Below are 20,609 nucleotides of genomic sequence, written 5' to 3'. Positions count from 1 at the left end.
GTATTTCAAAATTAGTTATGACATCAATCTCTAACTAAGCTACACTATTCAATGACTAAAATAACATGTGTATGTTATTTGACATGCATGGCTATACAAACGTATGGTAATTGGTTCTCTATGTCTTGTCTTGCCAAAAGCAACACAAACACATACTTGCAGTACTAGTTGGGCCTATATAGACTTTTGTGGCTCCAGTATGAATTATAGAAGCTAGATAAGAAAATAGGCTAATGTCAGAATAAGGTTAAGCTAAAATATGAAAATGTTCATAATGAGTTTTTTTATATAAAGGAAATAAGTTTTGCTAAGTTTCTTTTTAATTACAAAGTTATTTTGGTATAAATGGACCAAATCTCCAGTTATGAGGCAATGTTCTTACTACTGAATTCCATTCCTTAAAAAAAGGATAATTTCTTAGTTGCAATAATACTGCAAATTGATATATTTGTTATAATTTATTATTTAATTTTAAAAAATTACATTTGTGGGTGAAATGAACATGCTTCATACTGTAGGAGGACAATCATTTTGGAAACTAGATTGTGAATTCAGTCATAACAAAATGTTAGAAATAATCAAGTTGAAACAAAATACATTTGCTGTTTGGAGCTAATAGCAATTCAAAATGTGAAAAGTGTGCCAAAATATGCTTGCTGGATTTCCTTTTGACTAGGAATCTCATATACTAACAATGTATCGGGCCTATAGCCATTTTACAATATTCTAACATTTTAATTCCATTATCAGACAAAATAGATAATTTTATGTTTATGGTCATGGTAATGTAACTAAGAGGATAATATATTTCAGAATGTAATACTTTCAGAAAAGTCACACAATTTATGCACAAGATTGCTATCCTTCATCTCAGGTTGGACTGTCATTAATCCGAAATGCTAGAAATTTAATTTTATGTGAAGCATTCTAATCAACCAACTCACTTGAAAAACTGAAATTATATTTGGTATTTGTTGTAGCGACCATTCAATATATGATCAATTGAAGGATTCTACGTATATATTGGCTAGCTTTTTTCAGAGTATGTTGTTTTTATTACCACCTCTTGCAGCTACTGTAAATTGATGAATCACGCTTTTAGTATATTTACATAAGTACATGCTTCTGTGGTTTAGCAGGGGCTTTAGTGTTAAGGCAGAAGCATTGAAATGAAAATCCAATCTGACATTGTACATTGCCTTCAACAAATGAAATAAGAATTTGGCAAACTCAAAGAGCTATTTTACATTGTTTAAAGTCTATGGACAGTCTGTTCACTCTGGGCAGTATAGCCAATCTCTTCTACACAATAAGGACAATTTCACATTTGAGGAAATGAGAATACAATTAGTAATACATTATCTTCCTAAATCAATCATGTAAATACCAGATATGTTATTCACCAAAATAAGGTTGCTAAACTCGTTCATTGGTTCAATTGTCTTCTGGTGAAAACTGGGAAAATGGATAGCAATTGCTCAACAGTTTAACGGGAAAGCTCATTTTAACCATTGAAGAACATGTTAATACTTGTTGGAAATATTCTTTGCAATGGTGAAGACTGTAGTAAGATATTTCTTATGTGATCATACTTCATGTTAGTAGAATGGATTCAGATTTTTGTTTTCAAGCGCTGTCATGTCACCACCACCCCAAAGTGATGAGCGGCATTATACTGAGATTTCTGTGACCCCCCTCCAGAATAGACTTCAGATGCACGTATAATTAACCAGGGAATTAGTGATGTTAGTCCTTTCCTGATATTCCAACCCCCATACAAGCTTACAATGTAGATGGCAGAAAACAGTAGAGCTTCAAAAAAAGAATTAGGAAAATTCTATCCCCAGGTTGGAAGGAGTGAAAGTGGTAAGCAATCCTTTGGAGTTGTTATAGCTATGTGAAATTCTGTTACTAAAGTTAAGTAAGTTGATAGTCTCATTTAAATCAATTCCCATAGAATCTTTGTATGAACTGAGTAAGAAAGAAACTTTCAAGGATGGTGATCTACCATAATATTAATCCAGGATTCAAATATAGCGATTGTAATCAGAATAATTGAAAAATTGATTGAAAGGATTGTATGGCTTTATGTTCCGGTACTAAAAATTAAACAACTTTACAATGATCTATTAAGTTATTTCCCTTTTCCAATGACACATCCATTTATTATTATTGCTAATGTGATTCGAATTGGTTCATCAATTAGAACTTGCAGTACGACATTCACAGCTATTTAAGGTATAATATTTGTTCCCTTTAATTTACGCAATAAACAAAGAAACACATAACCCTGCATTAGTTGGAATGCGAAGGATGCAATGGGTCTAACTTTAGGTGTAGTTGGTATGTGAAATTATTTGTTATGATGAGAATATGGCAAAGAATTTTTTTATAAATTAGATCCTTTAAATTATGGACAGCAGATTAAGTCAAAATAGGTTGCTCACATTTACTTTTGATAAATCTCTCCTGTCGCCAAAATTAAATGAGATGTCACAATATTCTAACCAATCATTCCCGATCCCTCAAAGTAAGGCAAGTTTTCCAATTGGAATACAGATTATGCAAATCAAGAAGTACAAGTAGCCTTATCATAAAAACAAAGGAATGCAATCAGGTCTATGCTGTGCTAATTGTCAAAATGGTTTTGGAGTCAATTATAAAAAATTTGTAGCAGCACCCAACTCTAACTTTAACTATTCAGTAATTTCAACAACTAGAATATCACATTTCATTGTAGCTGACATATATGGCTATTGAAATAGATTGTAATTTCTTCTCCAGTTCTTGTTATATCATAAGCAATAGAAACACATACTTGCAGTACCAGTTGGGCCTGTATAAGCTTCCGTGGTTCCAGTAAAAGGTTTACTAGCTAAATGATAAAATCAATTAGAGTGAGAATAGAGTTAAGCGTAGAAAATAGAGCTATTCATAATGTAGTCATTAATATAAAGGAAAGAACGCTTTGGCAAATTGTGGTTACTAAAATTTATTTTACTTAGAAACTTCCTGTGGTGTAAATGGAACAAAGCTATATTCTAAGTAATGAATTCCCTTCTCAGCAAACAAGGACAATTTAAAAACTGCAATATTAATAATGTAAACTAATAAAAACATTATTTTAAGGTTTAAAAATGTCAATGGAGTACATTATTTAGTGAAAGGAAGTTGCTAAATACTACAAAAGGTCAATAATTTTTTTAATCATGGTGCAATTAAAAGACATTGCAACATTTCCTAAATAATCAAATCACAGAAATAAAACAAAGCACATGAAGACATTGGTCTTAATAGTAATCAAAATGACTAATGATTTTGAAGTGTGTTTCTTGATACATAGATACATAATCATATGTTATTTGTATCCTCACTTTTGGTGCTGCTTAATAAGATGGAAAGGCATACTCTCAATCACAGTAAGTCTGCTATCAGATCCAATAGATAGTTGGGGATGTACATTTGTTACATTAAAGATGGGTTATAGTCTATCTATAATTTAGAAGATTCAACTTTCATAGTTAAAAAGAATTTAAAGTGTGCCAAAACATGTCTGCTGAATTTAATTTTAGCAAGAAATTAACTAGACCAACAACAACCAAGCTGACGATCATGTCACAAATTTCAACCTTTTTAATTACCAACTCTTACTACGATCAATGTCCTGTTTGTAGTAATGAGAGTATAACTAAGAGGTTAATATATATATAATGAAATAATTTACGTACAAGAACACAATCTTTTTTTATGCAGGAGCGTTGCAGCCCTTCTTTTCAGGTAAAGTTTTCCTCAGCTGGAAATTCTAAAAATTAAATTTAATGGGCACCATGTACTAACCAGTCAACCCACTTGAATAACGGAAATTGCAAAATTTAAATTGTGCTAGCAACACTTAAAAAAAGGCAATTGGTAGGACATTATATAATCTGTCTATCTTAGAGTATGTTGCTTTTTTTTCATCTTTAACAGTCTTCATATATCTGCGAAGCACATATTTGCTATACTAGTGATGTTTGTATGGACTTTGATGGTTCCAGGAGGGGATATAGTTCCATAGCTTAGAAGGAATGAGGTAAAACTAAGACTATGGTATGAAAATCCAATTTAACATTGTGTAATATCTTAAATAATTTGAAAAATGACTTTTCCTTAATCATAAAGATATATTTCATTTTGCAAACTTTCTGGATTGTCGTTAAATTGTGTTTAATACAGTAAATCTCTACTCCAAAACTGGGCCAAATTTGCATTGGGGAAATGAGAATATAATTAAGGATCAATGTTTTTCTTAAACTAAAACCAGGACATATTATTTGCAAAGCCAAGTTGCTAAGCTTCCTATTTGATTGAAGTGTCTCTTGGTGACAAATGTGAAAATTCGTAGCAATGCTTCAGCGTAGTAATGTGTAAATTCACTTCAACCTTGACAAAACATATTCCTTACATTTGGTAACATTTGTTATTATGCTGTTTACTATATACACACACATTTCTTATGAGAGCAAACTTCCTGGTGCTACACTGGAATCAGACTATTTCTTGCATAATCATATCATATCAACTGCACCACATGGTACTGTGCGGTATTATACTTAGACTTTTGTGAACCTACCAGATAGACCTTAGATGCATATAAATGGAATCATAGGAGTAAGTAATATTAGTTCTGGATTCGTATTCCATCCCCACAGAAAGACTGAGAATGGAGATGGCAAGGCAAATGACTGAATAGGACCAATATTTAAGAAATCAACACTCTTAAAGGGAAGGAAGGGAAAGGTAAAGGCAATCTGTTGGAGTTGTCATAGCTATTGGAAAAATATTGCTAAAGTTAAATAATTTGCTATCCTAATTAAAAATGATTCCTATAGACTCTTTCGATAAATTGCTACCTAAGTAGTTCTCAAGGAGAATGATTCACTCTATTGTAAATCATGGATATCAGGCTAATTCAAGTGCCGCTGTTTAAATAAAAAAATAAACTTTTCAGAAAATAGCATTAATAAAAATACTTTATGGTAGAATGTTCCTGTACTTAAAATTACACACATTTACAGTGTTCTAATAAGGTTTTCCAGTCTCCAATAACAAATCCATTAAAAATTTGCTCTAATGAGATTCTAAATCATTCATCACTTTGAGCTTGCTATATGACATTTATGGCTGGATTATTTACTATATTTGTTTATGCCATAATAATTATTTATAATATTTGTTTGCTTTTGTTTATGCCAAAAGAACTATGAAACGCCAATAATAGTTGAACTGCATATGATTCATTGGATCTAGTAAGAGTGTATTCTGTAGATGGGGTTATTGATTATACATTGTGATGGGAATATATCAAAGAACAAACAACTTTCAAAGTTCAATCCTTTAAACAAAAGAAAGGAGGCTAACGTGAACTCAAGGGTCTAGGGTAAACTCTAGATAAAACTCTCATGAGCCACAAGTTAAATGTAATAGATTCTAGAAAATAATGTCACTTCTCTTAAACTAATGCTAAATTAGCTTTTGGGATAATATTTATACAATTTAGAAGTAAAGACTGTTGATTAATTATTCACATAAATAACAATCTTTGACAAAGTCAGGGTTATGCTCTGTTAATTCTCCAAATGTTTTTAGAAGTCAGTATTTCAAAATTAGTTATGACATACATCTCTAACTAAGCTACACTATTCAATAACTAAAATAACATGTGTATGTTATCTGACATGCATGGCTATAGAAATGTATGGTAATTGCTTCTCTTTGTCTTGTCTTGTCAAAAGCAATACAAACACATACTTGCAGTACTAGTTGGGCGTATATAGACTTTTGTGGTTCCAGTAGAAATTATAGAAGCTGATAAGAAAATAGGCTAATGTGAGAATAAGGTTAAGCTAAAATATGAAAATGTTCATAATGTGTTTATATAAAGGAAATGCGTTTTGCTAAGTTTCTTTTTAATTACAAAGTTATTTTGGTATAAATGGAACAAATCTCCAGTTATGAGGCAATGTTCTTACTACTGAATTCTATTCCTTAAAAAAAGGATGATTTGTTAGTTGCTATAATACTGCAAATGTATATATTTGTTATGGTTTATTATTTAATTTAAAAAAAATTCTATTTGTGGGTGAAATGAAGATGCTTAATACTGTAGGGGGACAATCATTTTGGAAACTAGAGTGCGGATTCACAGTCATAACAAAATGTTCGAAATCATCAAGTTGAAATAAAATACATGTGCACTTTGGAGCTAATAGCAATTCAAAATGTTTAAAGTGTGCCAAAATATGCTTGCTGGATTTCCTTTTGACTAGAAATCCCATAAACTAACAATGTATCGGGCTTATAGCCATTTTACAATATTCTACCATTTCAATTCCATTATCAGACACAACAACCAATTTTATGTTTATGGTCATAGCAATGTAACTAGGAGGATAATATATTTCAGAATGTAATACTTTCAGAAAACTCACACAATGTATGCACAAGTTTGCTATCCTTCATCTCAGGCTGGACTGTCATTAGTCCGAAATGCTAGAAATTAAATGTTATGGTGCAGCATTCTAATCAACCAACTCACTTGAAAAACTGAAATTATATTTGGTATTTGTTTTAGCGAACATTCAATATATGATAAATTGAAGGATTATACATATATATTAGCTGGGTTATTCAGAGTATGTTTTTTTTACCACCTCTTGCAGCTACTGTAAATTGATGAAACACGCTTTTAGTATATTTACACAAGTATATGCTTCTGTGGTTTAGCAGGGGCTTTAGTGTTAAGGCAGAAGCATTGAAATGAAAATCCAATCTGACATTGTACATTGCCTTCGATAGATGAAAGAATTTGGCAAACTCAAAGAGCTATTTTACACTGTTTAAAGTCTATGGACAGTCTGTTAAATTTGGGCAGTACAGCCAATCTCTTCTCCACAATAAGGAACATTTCACATTTGAGGAAATGAGACTACAATTCATAATACATTATTTTCCTAAATCAATCATGTAAATACCAGATATGTTATTCACCAAAATTAGGTTGCTAAACTACTTCATTGGTTCAATTGTCTTCTGGTGAAAACTGGGAAAATGGATAGCAATTGCTCAACAGTTTAACTGGAAAGCTCACTTTAACCATTGGAGAACATGTTAATACTCGTTGGAAATATTATTTGCAATGGTGAAGACTGTATTAAGATATTTCTTATGTGATCATACCTCATGTTACTAGAATGGATTCAGATTTTTGTTTTCAAGCACTGTCTTGTCACCACCACCCCAAAGTGATGAGTGCCATTATACTTAGATTTCTGTGACCCCCCACCAGAATAGACTTCAGATGCACGTAAAATTAACCAGGGGATTAGTGATGTTAGTCCTTTCCTGATATTCCAACCCCCATACAAGCTTACAATGTAGATGGCAGAAAACAGTAGAGCTTCAAAAAAAGAAATAAGAAAATGCTATCTCCAGGTTGGAAGGAGCGAAAGTGATAAGCAATCCTTTGGAGTTGTTACAGCTATGTGAAAGTATGTTACTAAAGTTAAGCAAGTTCATAGTCTAATTTAAATCAATTCCCATAGAATCTTTCTATGAACTGATTGAGAGAGAAACTTTCAAGGATGGTGATCTACCATAATATTAATCCAGGATACCAGGACACTTCAAATATAGCAATTGTAATCGGAATAATTGAAAAATTGATTGAAAGGATTGTATGATTTCATCTTCTGGTACTAAAAATGAAACAACTGTACAATGATCTATTAAGTTATTTCTCTTTTCCAATGACACATCCCTTTAATATTATTGCTATTGTGATACCAATTGGTTCATCAATTAGAACTTGCAGTATGACATTTACAGCTATTTTAGGTATAATATTTGTTACCTTTAATTTACACAATCAACAAAGAAACACATAACACTGCATTAGTTGGATTGCGAAGGATGCAATGGGTCTAACTTAAGGTTTAGTTGGTATGTGAAATTATTTGTTATGATGAGAATATGGCAAAGAAAAATATTTATTAATTAGATCCTTTAAACAAAGAACAGCAGATTAAGTCAAAATAAGTTGCTTACATTTAATTTTGATTAATTTCTCCTGTCCCCAAAATTAAATGTGATGTCACAATATTCCAACCAATCATTCCCTATCCCTCAAAGTAAGGTCAGTTTTTCAATTGGCATACAGATTATGCATATCAAGAAGTAAAAGTAGCCTAATCATAAAAACAAAGGATTGCAATCAGGTCTATGCTGTGCTAATTGTCAAAATGGTTTTCGAGTCAATTATTAAACATTTGTAGCAGCACTCAACTCTAACTTTAACTAATCAGTAATTTCAACAACTAGAATAGCACATTTCATTGTAGCTGACATTTATGGCTATTGAAATAGATTGTAATTTCTTCTCCAGTCCTTTTTAGATCATAAGCAATAGAAACACATACTTGCAGTACCAGTTGGGCCTGTATAGGCCTCTGTGGTTCCAGTAAAAGGTTTACTTGCTAAATGAGAAAATCAGTTAGAGTGAGAAGAGAGTCAAGCATAGCAAATAGAACTTTTCATAATTTAGTCCTTAATATAAAGGAAAGAAGGCTTTGGCAAATTGTGTTTACTAAAATGTATTTTCCTTAGAAACTTCCTGTGGTGTAAATTGAACAAAGCTATATTCTAAGTACTGAATTCCCTTCTCAACAAACAAGGACAATTTCAAAACTGCAATATTAATAATGTAAACTGATATAAACATTATTTTAAGGTTTAAAAATTTCAATGGATTACATTATTTAGTGAAAGGAAGTTGCTAAATACTACAAAAGGTCAATCATTTTTTAATTCATGGTTCAATTAAAAGTCATTGCAACGTTTCCTAAATAATCAAATCACAGAAATAAAACAAAGCACATGACATTGGTCTTAATTGTAATCAAAATGACTAATGATTTTGAAGTGTGTTTCTTGACACATAGATACATAATCATATGTTATTTGAATCCCCACTTTTGGTGCTGCTAATAAGATGGAAAGGCATATCCTCAATCACAGTAAGTCTGCTATCAGATCCAATAGATACTTGAGGATGTACATTTGTTACATTAAAGGATGGGTTATAGTCTATCTATAATTTAGAAGATTCAACTTTCATAGTTAAAAAGAATTTAAAGTGTGCCAAAACATGTCTGCTGAATTAAATTTTAGCTAGTAATTAACTAGACCAACAACAACCAAGCTGACAATCATGTCACAAATTTCAACCTTTTTTATTACCAACTCTGTTACTACGATCAATGTCCTGCTTGTAGTAATGAGAGTATAACTAAGAGGTTAATATATTTATAATGAACTAATTTACGTACAAGAACACCATTTTTATGTGCAGGAGTGTTGCAGCCCTTCTTTTCAGGTAAAGTTTTCCTCAGCTGGAAATTCTGAAAATTACATTTAATGGGCACCATTTACTAACCAGTCAACCCACTGAATAACTCAAATAGCTAAATTTAAATTGTGCTAGCAACACCTAAAAATACGTCAATTGGTAGGACGTTATATAATCTGTCTATCTTAGAGTATGTTGCTTATTTTCCATCTTTAACAGTCTTCATATATCTATGAAGCACATATTTGCAGTACTAGTGATGTTTGTATGGACTTTAATGGTTCCAGGAGGGGGTATAGTTGCATAGCTTAGAAGGAATGAGGTAAAACTAAGACTATGCTATGAAAATTTTAAATCCACTTTAACATTGTGTGATATCTTAAATCATTTGAAAAATGACTTTTACTTAATCATAAAGAAATATTTCATTTTGCAAAGTTTCTAGATACTCTTTAAATTGTGCTTACTACAGTAAATCTCTACTCTAAAACTGGGCCAAATTTACATTTGGGGAAATGAGAATATAATTAAAGATCAATGTTTTTCATAAACTAAAACCAGGATTTAGTATTTGCAAAACCAAGTTGCTAAGCTTCCTATTTCATTGAAGTGTCTCTTGGTGACAAATGTGAAAAATCATAGCATTGCTTCAGTATTGTAATGTGTAAATTCACCTCAACCTTCACAGGACATAGGGAGGCGTGCCTTGACTGCCTAAGATGGCGGATCATTTTCTCTAACGCTCCTGCTGCCGGCTCACGCCAAAACGACCCACGATGTCCCCCTGCTTGCAATCGGGGATGTAAAGACGGAGATGGCTGACAGAATGCCCCGTGGGTGATCTGGGCCGCCCGGGGCTCCTGTGTGCGGCTCCTGCATGGCCTGCGGCTCTCCGCAGTCCCTCCCCGTGCATGTCTGCTAAGATGGTGGCCCTTCAGTGACGGGACGGCGTCTGAAGTGCCACCGGGCCCTGATGTCCCTGACCTTCAAGTGGGACAACGCCGCTGGATCCGAAGGTGAGGGAACGGCGCTGTGGTGCTGACAGTCTTGCCCTTGCTGTGGCCCGCGATCCCGAAGGTGAGGGACTCCACACACGGGGCCTTACCGCCACTGCTTGGGACCCGTCGAGCCTGAGCCCTGCTGGGGGGGATGCTGACAGGCCTGGGGGCTGCGCCACGGAGCCGCGACCTGAGGCAGACGACAACCCCTGCTGCGGGTCACCTTTATCACCAACGCTGACCACTGAGCCCTGTGGAGTAGAGACACTGCCGTGGCCAGGGGCCGCAACTCTGCATCAAGGCCTGAGGCGGACGGATGCCCACGCTGCGGGTCCCTGCCATCGGCGGCGCCGACCTTCCTCCATGCCATAATGTCACTGAGGGGAGTGATGTACCCGTGAAAACACCCCCATTGGCTCGCTGTGCTCACGGGGGCCCCGATTAGCCAGAACAGCCGACCGGTCTGCACCACCATTGAGGGGAGCAATGCACCCCTGAAAACGCCCCCATTGGAGCGCTATGACCCCGGGGGGCCCCGGATAACTACGACAGCCAGACAGCCTGCGCAGCACGCCTGAGGAGACCCCGCCGCACTGCTGTGAGAAAGGTGTGCATCACTGCTGCACGTGAGGATGCGACAGGGGGCCCCATGACGGAGTGATCTTGGCCCTCCTCTCCTTGTGCAGCCCTGACGAGATCCAAGACGTCCCCGCCTTCCCCCCGGCTCATGCCGCAGGACTTCGGAGCAAACTTTCTCGCGATCCAGCTTTCCCGGATGTCCTACGCTGCAGCCCTGGGAACCCGGGGCACTGGACAGACTCGATTACCCGTGTGACGCCATTGTGGTCGACCCGCGGCAACCACGCTTCACCCCCTGGCCTACTGTCCGGAGACCCTATCTTCCGGTTACCCACTGTATGGGGCCTGAACTTTCGCTACGGGCATGATCAGCCTTGTCTCTGGGGTGACCAACAGCCAACCATTTGCCCCCAGCCCGGATCTGAGGACGCAGAGGTACGCCAGTGACGGGATCCAGGCACTGGTCGAGGCAGACGAAGACTGCACAGAGCCCTCGGACCCCCTCCCCTGACAGACCTCCAAGACCCGGTCGACTGAAAGGCAACCAACGGCCCCCCATAATGGGCCGCCGAGCAGCAGGCACCGCGCAGGGCATGGACCCCCAGAAACTACCGCCCCAACCACCCACCTCTGCTGCACAGCGTGATGGACATGACAGTACGGACTCTACCTCTCGAAAACTAGATCAGGTCCTTGCAGCCATAGAACATTCCAGAGTGGCGATGGAAACCAAATTCGACGCTCTAGCTACGGATTTCAACCTTCTCCGCGACGACCACAGGAAATTGTCGGACAGGGTTTCCCAGGAGGAAAAAACGGTGCAGTCACTCAACCCGTAAGTGCAACAACACCAGCACGACATTACAGATCTCCAACTCCGCCTCAAGGCCCTAGAATCCAATACGGATGATTTGGAAGGGCGCCCCCGAAGGAGCAACATCCGCGTCATGAACCTGCCGGAGGGGGCGGAGGGGACTGACCCTATACAGTTCATCCCGGACTGGATCAAAACTTTTACACGAGCCACAGACCTGACCCCCTATTTCTCCATCGAAAGGGCTCATCGTGTACCGTCCCGCAAACCTAAACCGGGCCTGCCTCCGCAACCATTCCTGCTGAAATTACTACACTTCTGGGACAGAGACGCGATCCTCAGGGTGGCCAGGACGCACGGGCGACTGCAGCGAGAAGACAAACAGGTGATGCTCTTCCCTGACTACTCTCGTGCAGTCCAACAACAACGAGCCACCTTCCAGTAGGTAAAACGTACACTCAGACAGAGGAATGTCCAATATGCCCTTCTGTTCCCAGCGAGACTCAAACTCATTCACGACGGAACCACACACTTCTTCGTGAATCCAAAAGAAGCAGACACCTGGGTGGAGCAACATGTCCCCCGTCGTCCGTCGGCACCGAGCACACAGAATGCCCAACACGCGAGACAACCACGAAGACAGAACCGAAAGATTACATTGACACAGCTCAGTGTCCGCTCTGCTCAACCGGGGAACGGCTCTCCGGACCTCTCCCAAATCATCGCAGAGCACAGGAAGGCGATACAAGCGGTGATTGCGCTCGGACCAACAGGCGAGGAGTCAGATATGGACAAAGGGACTCACCTGTTCAGCTCTGAAGATGAAGCCAGCGACGCACCGGCCTCCCGCGATGGGTCTCAGTCACCCCCGGTGGTGACACCGCAAACCACAGAACTACTCATGTAACGTAGACATCTACGGGACGCATACTAGTTGCCATACCCCGAGCTACACGGGACCACCCTATGACTCCTCCTGGGCCCGAATATTTACAAAAAGATGGGAACCGGTGAGAATGCCCCGACGGGCGCTGGTGTTCAACCCTGGCATCCCAGACTGCCACTGTAAGGCGACCGGAACCTGCGAGACACCCAAGGGACTAGTCCCATTGTCACTACTATACTGGCCGTGGAGCCGCCACCCCACGATTACGAACTAAAGACTGATTATGCACTATTGTTTGGACGTGTTGCCTTGCGCGATTGGTCCCCCCCGTTGGGAATGTTCCCCACAGTTCAGTTTTCCTACCCCTTCATGTAGTTATATTCCTAGACCAATTCTGAGGCGGGCTGTGGGGTACTTTTTAGAATTGCACGTTTCTGAGCGATTGGAGGCAGGCAGAGGGCGGGGGGGTAGGCTCGGCGACTCGGGAGGTATCGTCCCACAGGTCCCATGCACCTCGTTATTCACCTCAGATGACTACCCTACCTAATACAGATATCAAATTTGTGACCTTAAATGTTAAGGGTATGCACACGGCCACGAAGAACGATACTCTATTTATGCCTACATCAAGCGTCAGCAAGCACAGGTGGCCCTCCTACAGGAGACCCACCTAACGGAACAAGAAGTAAGCCGCCTCCACAGAAAATGGCGGGGTATTATATGTGCCACAAAATACTCGGCCTTCTCAGGGGGCACGTTAATCTGGATTAGACCAGGCGTGCCGTTTAAGGAACGGCACAGACTGATAGACAATGAGGGGAGATACACCATCATTAGTAGCTTACTAGAGGGCCAACCACTCTTGATCGGCTGCATATACGCCCCGAATACGGGACAAGAACAGTACTGGGACGAACTAACTACAGTGTTGGCACAACACACAACGATGCCCTGGCTCCTAGGTGGGGATTTCAATTGTGTACTAGACATCCTTCTAGATAGATCACACCCCCCACCACACTCCCCGGCGCGCAAACAGACAGAACACCTCCGGTTAGCAGATGCATGGAGAACGCTGCACCCGGCATCTAATTTATATTCCTTCCACTCCGTTCCCCATAAACTCCGAGTACGCCTCGACCGATTTCTATGCTCCACAGATATCCTCCCAAAAATACAGCACGCTGACTACCTGGGGCGAATAGTGTCAGATCACGACGCACATGTGGTGTCCCTTCGTTGGAGACCACCCCACCCTCCGGTCCCTACTTGGAGGCTCCCACAGGAATGCCTCACTGATCAAGCTTTTAAGCACACACACAGGGATTTCATTCAGGAACACTTCCAACACAACGCGGGTTCGACCACGTCTAGGCTACGGAATGGGACGCATACAAGGTCACTGCCCGGGGCCATTGCATACAACAGGTAGTAGGGGTCCGCACGACACTACAGCATGCATTACACACCTCTGAAACAGCGCTAGTGAAATTGTCCCGTGCCTCGAACCAAGGCCTAACCACCCCAGAACAAGTCACCGCTGCTAAACTCACACACGCGGAAACGCTCCGAGACCTGCGCAAATACAACTTCCGTCTGTACGCCACGCGAGCTCACAGAGAGGGTAACAGAACAGGGGCTCTGGCGTGGATAGCCAAACAAGACGTGATTACATAGCCTATCACTGAAATGCGGGATGAGGCCGGCGAACTCCGTACCTCACAAATTAACATTCTGCTGGTGTTTAGCAATTACTACACGACGATATACCAAACTCCTGAACAGACTACGCCCCATACGCTGGCACACTTCCTGGGAACCCACACACTTCCCAGGATCTCCGAGGCGGACAAAAAAGATCTCGACAGTAAGATTAAGCTCCCGGATATTAAACACACTATCAGGTCCCTTGCGCGAAAAAAGACACCCGTGATGGATGGATTCCCGTTAGAATACTATAGCACATTTGTGGCCCAGATAGTACCACACTTAGCGACTATGTACGAGGAAGCCCTGTCCACAGGTATTCTACCGGTGTCCTTCCGTGAATCCATAATAGCGACCTTCCTCATACAGACCCATCACACTCCTCAACACGGACTGTAAAATACTTGGGAAGATCCTAGCGGATTGTTATAGCCAAATCCTGCCGCCTCTAATACACCATGATCAATGCGGCTTTGTACCCGGGCGCAATACTTCTCAAAATTTGAGACGCCTTTTTCATATCCAAGACAATGTAAAGGACAGGTTCCCTCATGCGGTGTGCCTGATCTTCGACTTGGAGAAAGCGTTTGACACCTTACTATGGCCACACCTGTTCGCGGTTCTCCAGGCCCTGAATATAGGCCCAACTTTAATGGCATATACGCGGCTCCTATACGGAGGCCTTACCTCTAGAGTACGGATCAGTAAACTAATCTCTGCCCCGTTCCCGATAGAGAGAGGAACCAGACAGGGGTGCCCTCTTTCCCCTCTCCTTTTCACAATAGCGGTTGAACCCTTGGCCACGCGGCTGCGTCAGGAGGGAGACGACTGGGGGATCCCGATTGCCGGAACGACCCACTGTATATCCCTCTACGCAGATGATCTGCTCCTTTATGTCCGCGATGTGACGAGCGATCTCACACCGATATGGACTACCCTACAAGCCTTTGGAGCCCTCTCGGGCCTCAGGGTCAATTGGGACAAGTCGACCGTCTACCCCCTTGGACCTCATGTGGCACCGCACGAAGTGTCGCTAGGCAGCCAGCCATTACACTGGAACGGAGATGTCCCCAGATACTTGGGAGTACGACTCTACCACTCCCTGACGGATCTCTACGAGGGCAACCACCGCAAGGCACCGGCGGGCCTGCGATCGGCGGTTAATTTTTGGAAGACTCTGCCCCTGGCGCCCATCGGTCGAGTGGCTATAGCCAAAATGATAATGGTACCCAGACTACTATACCACTTCGCCAACCTACCGGTGATACCGCCTCGGTCATTCTTCCGGGAACTAGACTCCCTCCTCACGACACTGATATGGGGCAATAGCCGACGCAGAGTGGCACTGCGCACCCTCTATTTACCAACCACAGAGGGGGGCTTGGGCGCCCCTTCTTTTGAATCATGCTTTCTAGCCGCGCAACTCCAGTGGCTGTCCCACTGTACTGCAGAGCGCCACGATGGGGAGACGATGATGACAGCTGGCAAGATACCTCTACCGATCATCAGACGGATGCTTCTACCTGGGACCAAACCGTCCCGCACCCACCCGCTCCAGGTATCCGTTGCGCGCAAATGTATGATGCGCATTCCTCGCATGTCCAAAGTCTATTCCCCACTGTTGCCCCTAGTGGGATTCCCTCGAGGAGCCTTGCACTACACCACTAGGACCCTACAGACGAGGACGGACCATGATGTGACGGAGGCGGAGGCACTGTTCCAGGAGGGTCAACTACGTACTTTCGAAAAACTGGAGGAGTGGTATGACCTCCCATGGGGACAATTCCTCATGCACAGACAACTAGTGGACAGCGCATGGCCATTCTGGAATCTCCAAGACGGCGAACCGCCCACACACCCGATGCTCCACACCGCATGGGAGCAGGTAGGCACCTCATTACATGGCACTACAAGGCAATTAGGGAACTGACTAATGTCCCCCTAGACGCCCTACGTCAGGCCTGGGAAGACGACGTCGGTAGGGTGTTTCATGACATCATATGAACTGCACCACATGGTACTGTGCGGTATTATACTTAGACTTTTGTGAACCTACCAGATAGACCTTAGATGCATATAAATAAATAATAGAGTAAGTAATATTAGTTCTGGACTCATATTCCATCCCCACAGAAAGACAGAGAATGGAGATGGTAAGGCAAAGGACTGAATAGGGCAATATTTAAGAAATCAGCACTCTTAAAGGGAAAGAAGGGAAAGATAAAGGCAATCTGTTGGAGTTGTCATAGCTATTGGAAAAATATTGCTAAAGTTAAATAATGTGCTATCCTAATTAAAAATGCTTACTATAGACTCTTTCGATAAACTGCTACCTAAGTAGTTCTCAAGGAGGATGATTCACTCTATTGTAAATCCAGGATATCATGCTAATTCAAGTGCAGCTGTTTAAATAAAAAAATAAACTTTTAAGAAAATAGCATTAATAAAAATACATTGTTCTAATAAGGTTTTCCTTTCTTCAATAGCAAATCCATCCAAAATTTGCTCTAATGAGATTCCAAATCATTCATCACATAGAGCTTGCTATATGACATTTATGGCTGAATTATTTACTATATTTGTTCATGCCATAATAATTATTTATAATATTTGTTTGCTTTTCTTTATGCCAAAAAAAACTATGAAACAAATAAGCCAATAATAGTTGAACTGCATATGGTTCAGTGGATTTAGTAAGAGTGTATTCTATAGATGTGGTTATTGATTATCCATTGTGATGGGAATATATCAAAGAACAAACAACTTTCAAAGTTCAATCCTTCAAACAAAAGAAAGGAGACTAACGTGAACTCAAGGGTCTAGGGGAAACTCTAGATAAAACTCTCATGAGCCACAAGTTAAATACAATAGATTCTAGAAAATAATTTCACTTCTCTTAAACTAACGCTAAGTTCGCTTTTGGGATAATATTTATACAATTAAGAAGTAAAGACTGTTGATTAATTATCCACATAAACAACAATCTTTGACAAAGTCAGGGTTATGCTCTGTTAATTGTCCAAATGTTTTTAGAAGTCAGTATTTGAAAATTAGTTATGACATCAATCTCTAACTAAGCTACACTATTCAATGACTAAAATAACAGGTGTATGTTATTTGACATGCATGGCTATAGAAACGTATGGTAATTGCTTCTCTATGTCTTGTGTTGCCAAAAACAACACAAACACATACTTGCAGTACTAGTTGGGCCTATATAGACTTTTGTGATTCCAGTAGGAATTATAGAAGCTAGATAAGAAAATAGGCTAATGTTAGAATAAGGTTAAGCTAAAATATGAAAATGTTCATAATGTGTTTGTTTATATAAAGGAAAGACGTTTTGCTAACTTTCTTTTTAATTAGAAAGTTATTTTGGTATAAATGGAACAAATCTCCAGTTATGAGGCAATGTTCTTACTACTGAATTCCATTCCTTAAAAAAAAGAATAATTTCTTAGTTGCTATATTACTGCAAATTTATATATTTGTTATGGTTTATTATTTAATTAACAATTACATTTGTGGATGAAATGAAGATGCTAAATACTATAGGAAGACAATCATTTTGAAAACTAGAGTGCGAATTCACAGTTATAACAAAATGTTCGAAATAATCAACCTGAAATAAAATACATGTGCTCTTTGGAGCTAATAGCAATTGAAAATGTGTAAAGTGTGCCAAAATATGCTTGCTGGATTTCCCTTTGACTTGGAATCTCATATACTAACAATGTATCAGGCTTATAACCATTTCACAATATTCTACCATTTCAATTCCATTATCAGACAAAACAGCCAATTTTATGTTTATGGTCATATTAATGTTACTAAGATGATGATATATTTCAGAATGTAATACTTTCAGAAAAGTCACACAATCTATGCACAAGATTGCTATCCTTCATCCCAGGTTGGACTGTCATTAGTCCGAAATGCTAGAAATTACATTTTATGGTGCAGCATTCTTATCAACCAACTCACTTGAAAAACTGAAATTATATTTGGTATTTGTTGTAGTGAACATTCAAAATATGATAAATTGAAGGATTCTACGTATATATTGGCTGGCTTTTTCAGAGTATGTTTTTTTTACAACCTCTTGCAGCTACTGTAAATTGATGAAACACGCATTTAGTATATTTACACAAGTATATGCTTCTGTGGTTTAGCAGGGGCTTTAGTGTTAAGGCAGAGGCATTGAAATGAACATCCAATCTGACATTGTACATTGCCTTCAATAAATGAAAGAAGAATTTGGCAAACTCAAAGAGCTATTTTACATTATTTTAAGTCTATGGACAGTCTGTTCACTCTGGGCAGTATATCCAATCTCTTCTCCACAATAAGGAAAATCTCACATTTGGGGAAATGAGAATACAATTAGTAATACATTATTTTCCTAAATCAATCATGTAAATAACAGATATGTTATTCACCAAAATAAGGTTGCTAAACTCCTTCATTGGTTCAATTGTCTTCTGGTGAAAACTGAGAAAATGGATGGCAATTGCGCAACAGTTTAACGGGAAAGCTCACTTTTACTATTGAAGAACATGTTAATTCTTATTGGAAATATTCTTTGCAATGGTGAAGACTGTATTAAGATATTTCTTATGTGATCATACTTCATGTTACTAGAATGGATTCAGATTTTTGTTTTCAAGCACTGTCACATCACCACCACCCCAAAGTGCTGAGCGGCATTATACTTAGATTTCTGTGACCCCCCCAACAGAATAGACTTCAGATGCACGTAAAATTAACCAGGGGATTAGTGATGTTAGTCCTTTCCTGATATTCCAACCCCCATACAAGCTTATAATGTAGATGGCAAAAAACAGTAGAGCTTCAAAAAAAGAATTAAGAAAATGCTATCCCCAGATTGGAATGAGCGAAAGTGATAAGCAATCCTTTGGAGTTGTTATAGCTATGTGAAAGTATGTTTCTAAAGTTAAGCAAGTTGATAGTCTAATTTAAATCAATTCCCATAGAATCTTTGTATGAACTGGTTAAGAAAGAAACTTTCAAGGATGGTGATCTACCATAATAATAATCCAGGATACCAGGACACTTCAAATATAGCAATTGTAATCGGAATAATTGAAAAATTGATTGAACGGATTGTATGGTTTTATTTTCTGGTACTAAAAATGAAACAACTTTACAATGATCTATTAAGTTATTTCCCTTTTCCAACGACACATCCATTCATTATTATTGCTAATGTGATTCCAATTGGTACATCAATTAGAACTTGCAGTATGACATTTACAGCTATTTTAGGTATATTTGTTCCCTTTAATTTACGCAATCAACAAAGAAACACATAACCCTGCGTTAGTTGGACTGCGAAGGATGCAATGGGTCTAACTTAAGGTTTAGTTGGTATGTGAAATTATTTGTTATGATGAGAATATGGCAAAGAAAAAAATATATAAATTAGATCCTTTAAAGAAAGGTCAGCAGATTAAGTCAAAATATGTTGCGCACATTTAATTGTGATTAATCTCTCCTGTCCCCAAAATTACATGTGATGTCACAATATTCTAACCAATGATTCCCTATCCCTCAAAGTAAGGCCAATTTCCAATTGGGATACAGATTATGCAAATCAAGAAGTAAAAGTAGCCTAATCATAAAAACAAAGGAATGCAATCAGGTCTTTGCTCTGCTAATTGTCAAAATGGTTTTGGAGTCAATTATTAAAAATTTGTAGCAGCACCCAACTCTAACTTTAACTAATCAGTAATTTCAACAACTAGAATAGCACATTTCATTGTAGCTGACATTTATGGCTATTGAAATAGATTGTAATTTCTTCTCCAGTTCTTGTTATATCATAAGAAATAGAAACACATACTTGCAGTACCAGTTGGGCCTGTATAGGCCTCCGTGGTTCCAGTAAAAGGTTTACTTGCTAAATGAGAAAATCAGTTAGAGTGAGAAGAGAGTTAAGCATATAAAATAGAACTATTCATAATTTAGTCATTAATATCAAGGAAAGAAGGCTTTTGGCAAATTGTGGTTACTAATATGTATTTTAGTTAGAAACTTCCTGTGGTGTAAATGGTACAAAGCTTTATTCTAAGTACTGGATTCCCTTCTCGAAAAACAAGGACAATTTCAAAACTGCAATATTAATAATGTAAACTTATATAAACATTATTTGAAGGTTTAAAAATTTCAATGGATTCCATTATTTAGTGAAGGGAAGTTGCTAAATACTACAAAAGGTCA

This window comes from Lissotriton helveticus, chromosome 1_1, assembly GCF_964261635.1.
Source record: "Lissotriton helveticus chromosome 1_1, aLisHel1.1, whole genome shotgun sequence".
NCBI lineage: Eukaryota > Metazoa > Chordata > Amphibia > Caudata > Salamandridae > Lissotriton > Lissotriton helveticus.
The sequence above is the reverse complement of the archived record's forward strand: the minus strand, read 5'-3'. Positions refer to the sequence as shown.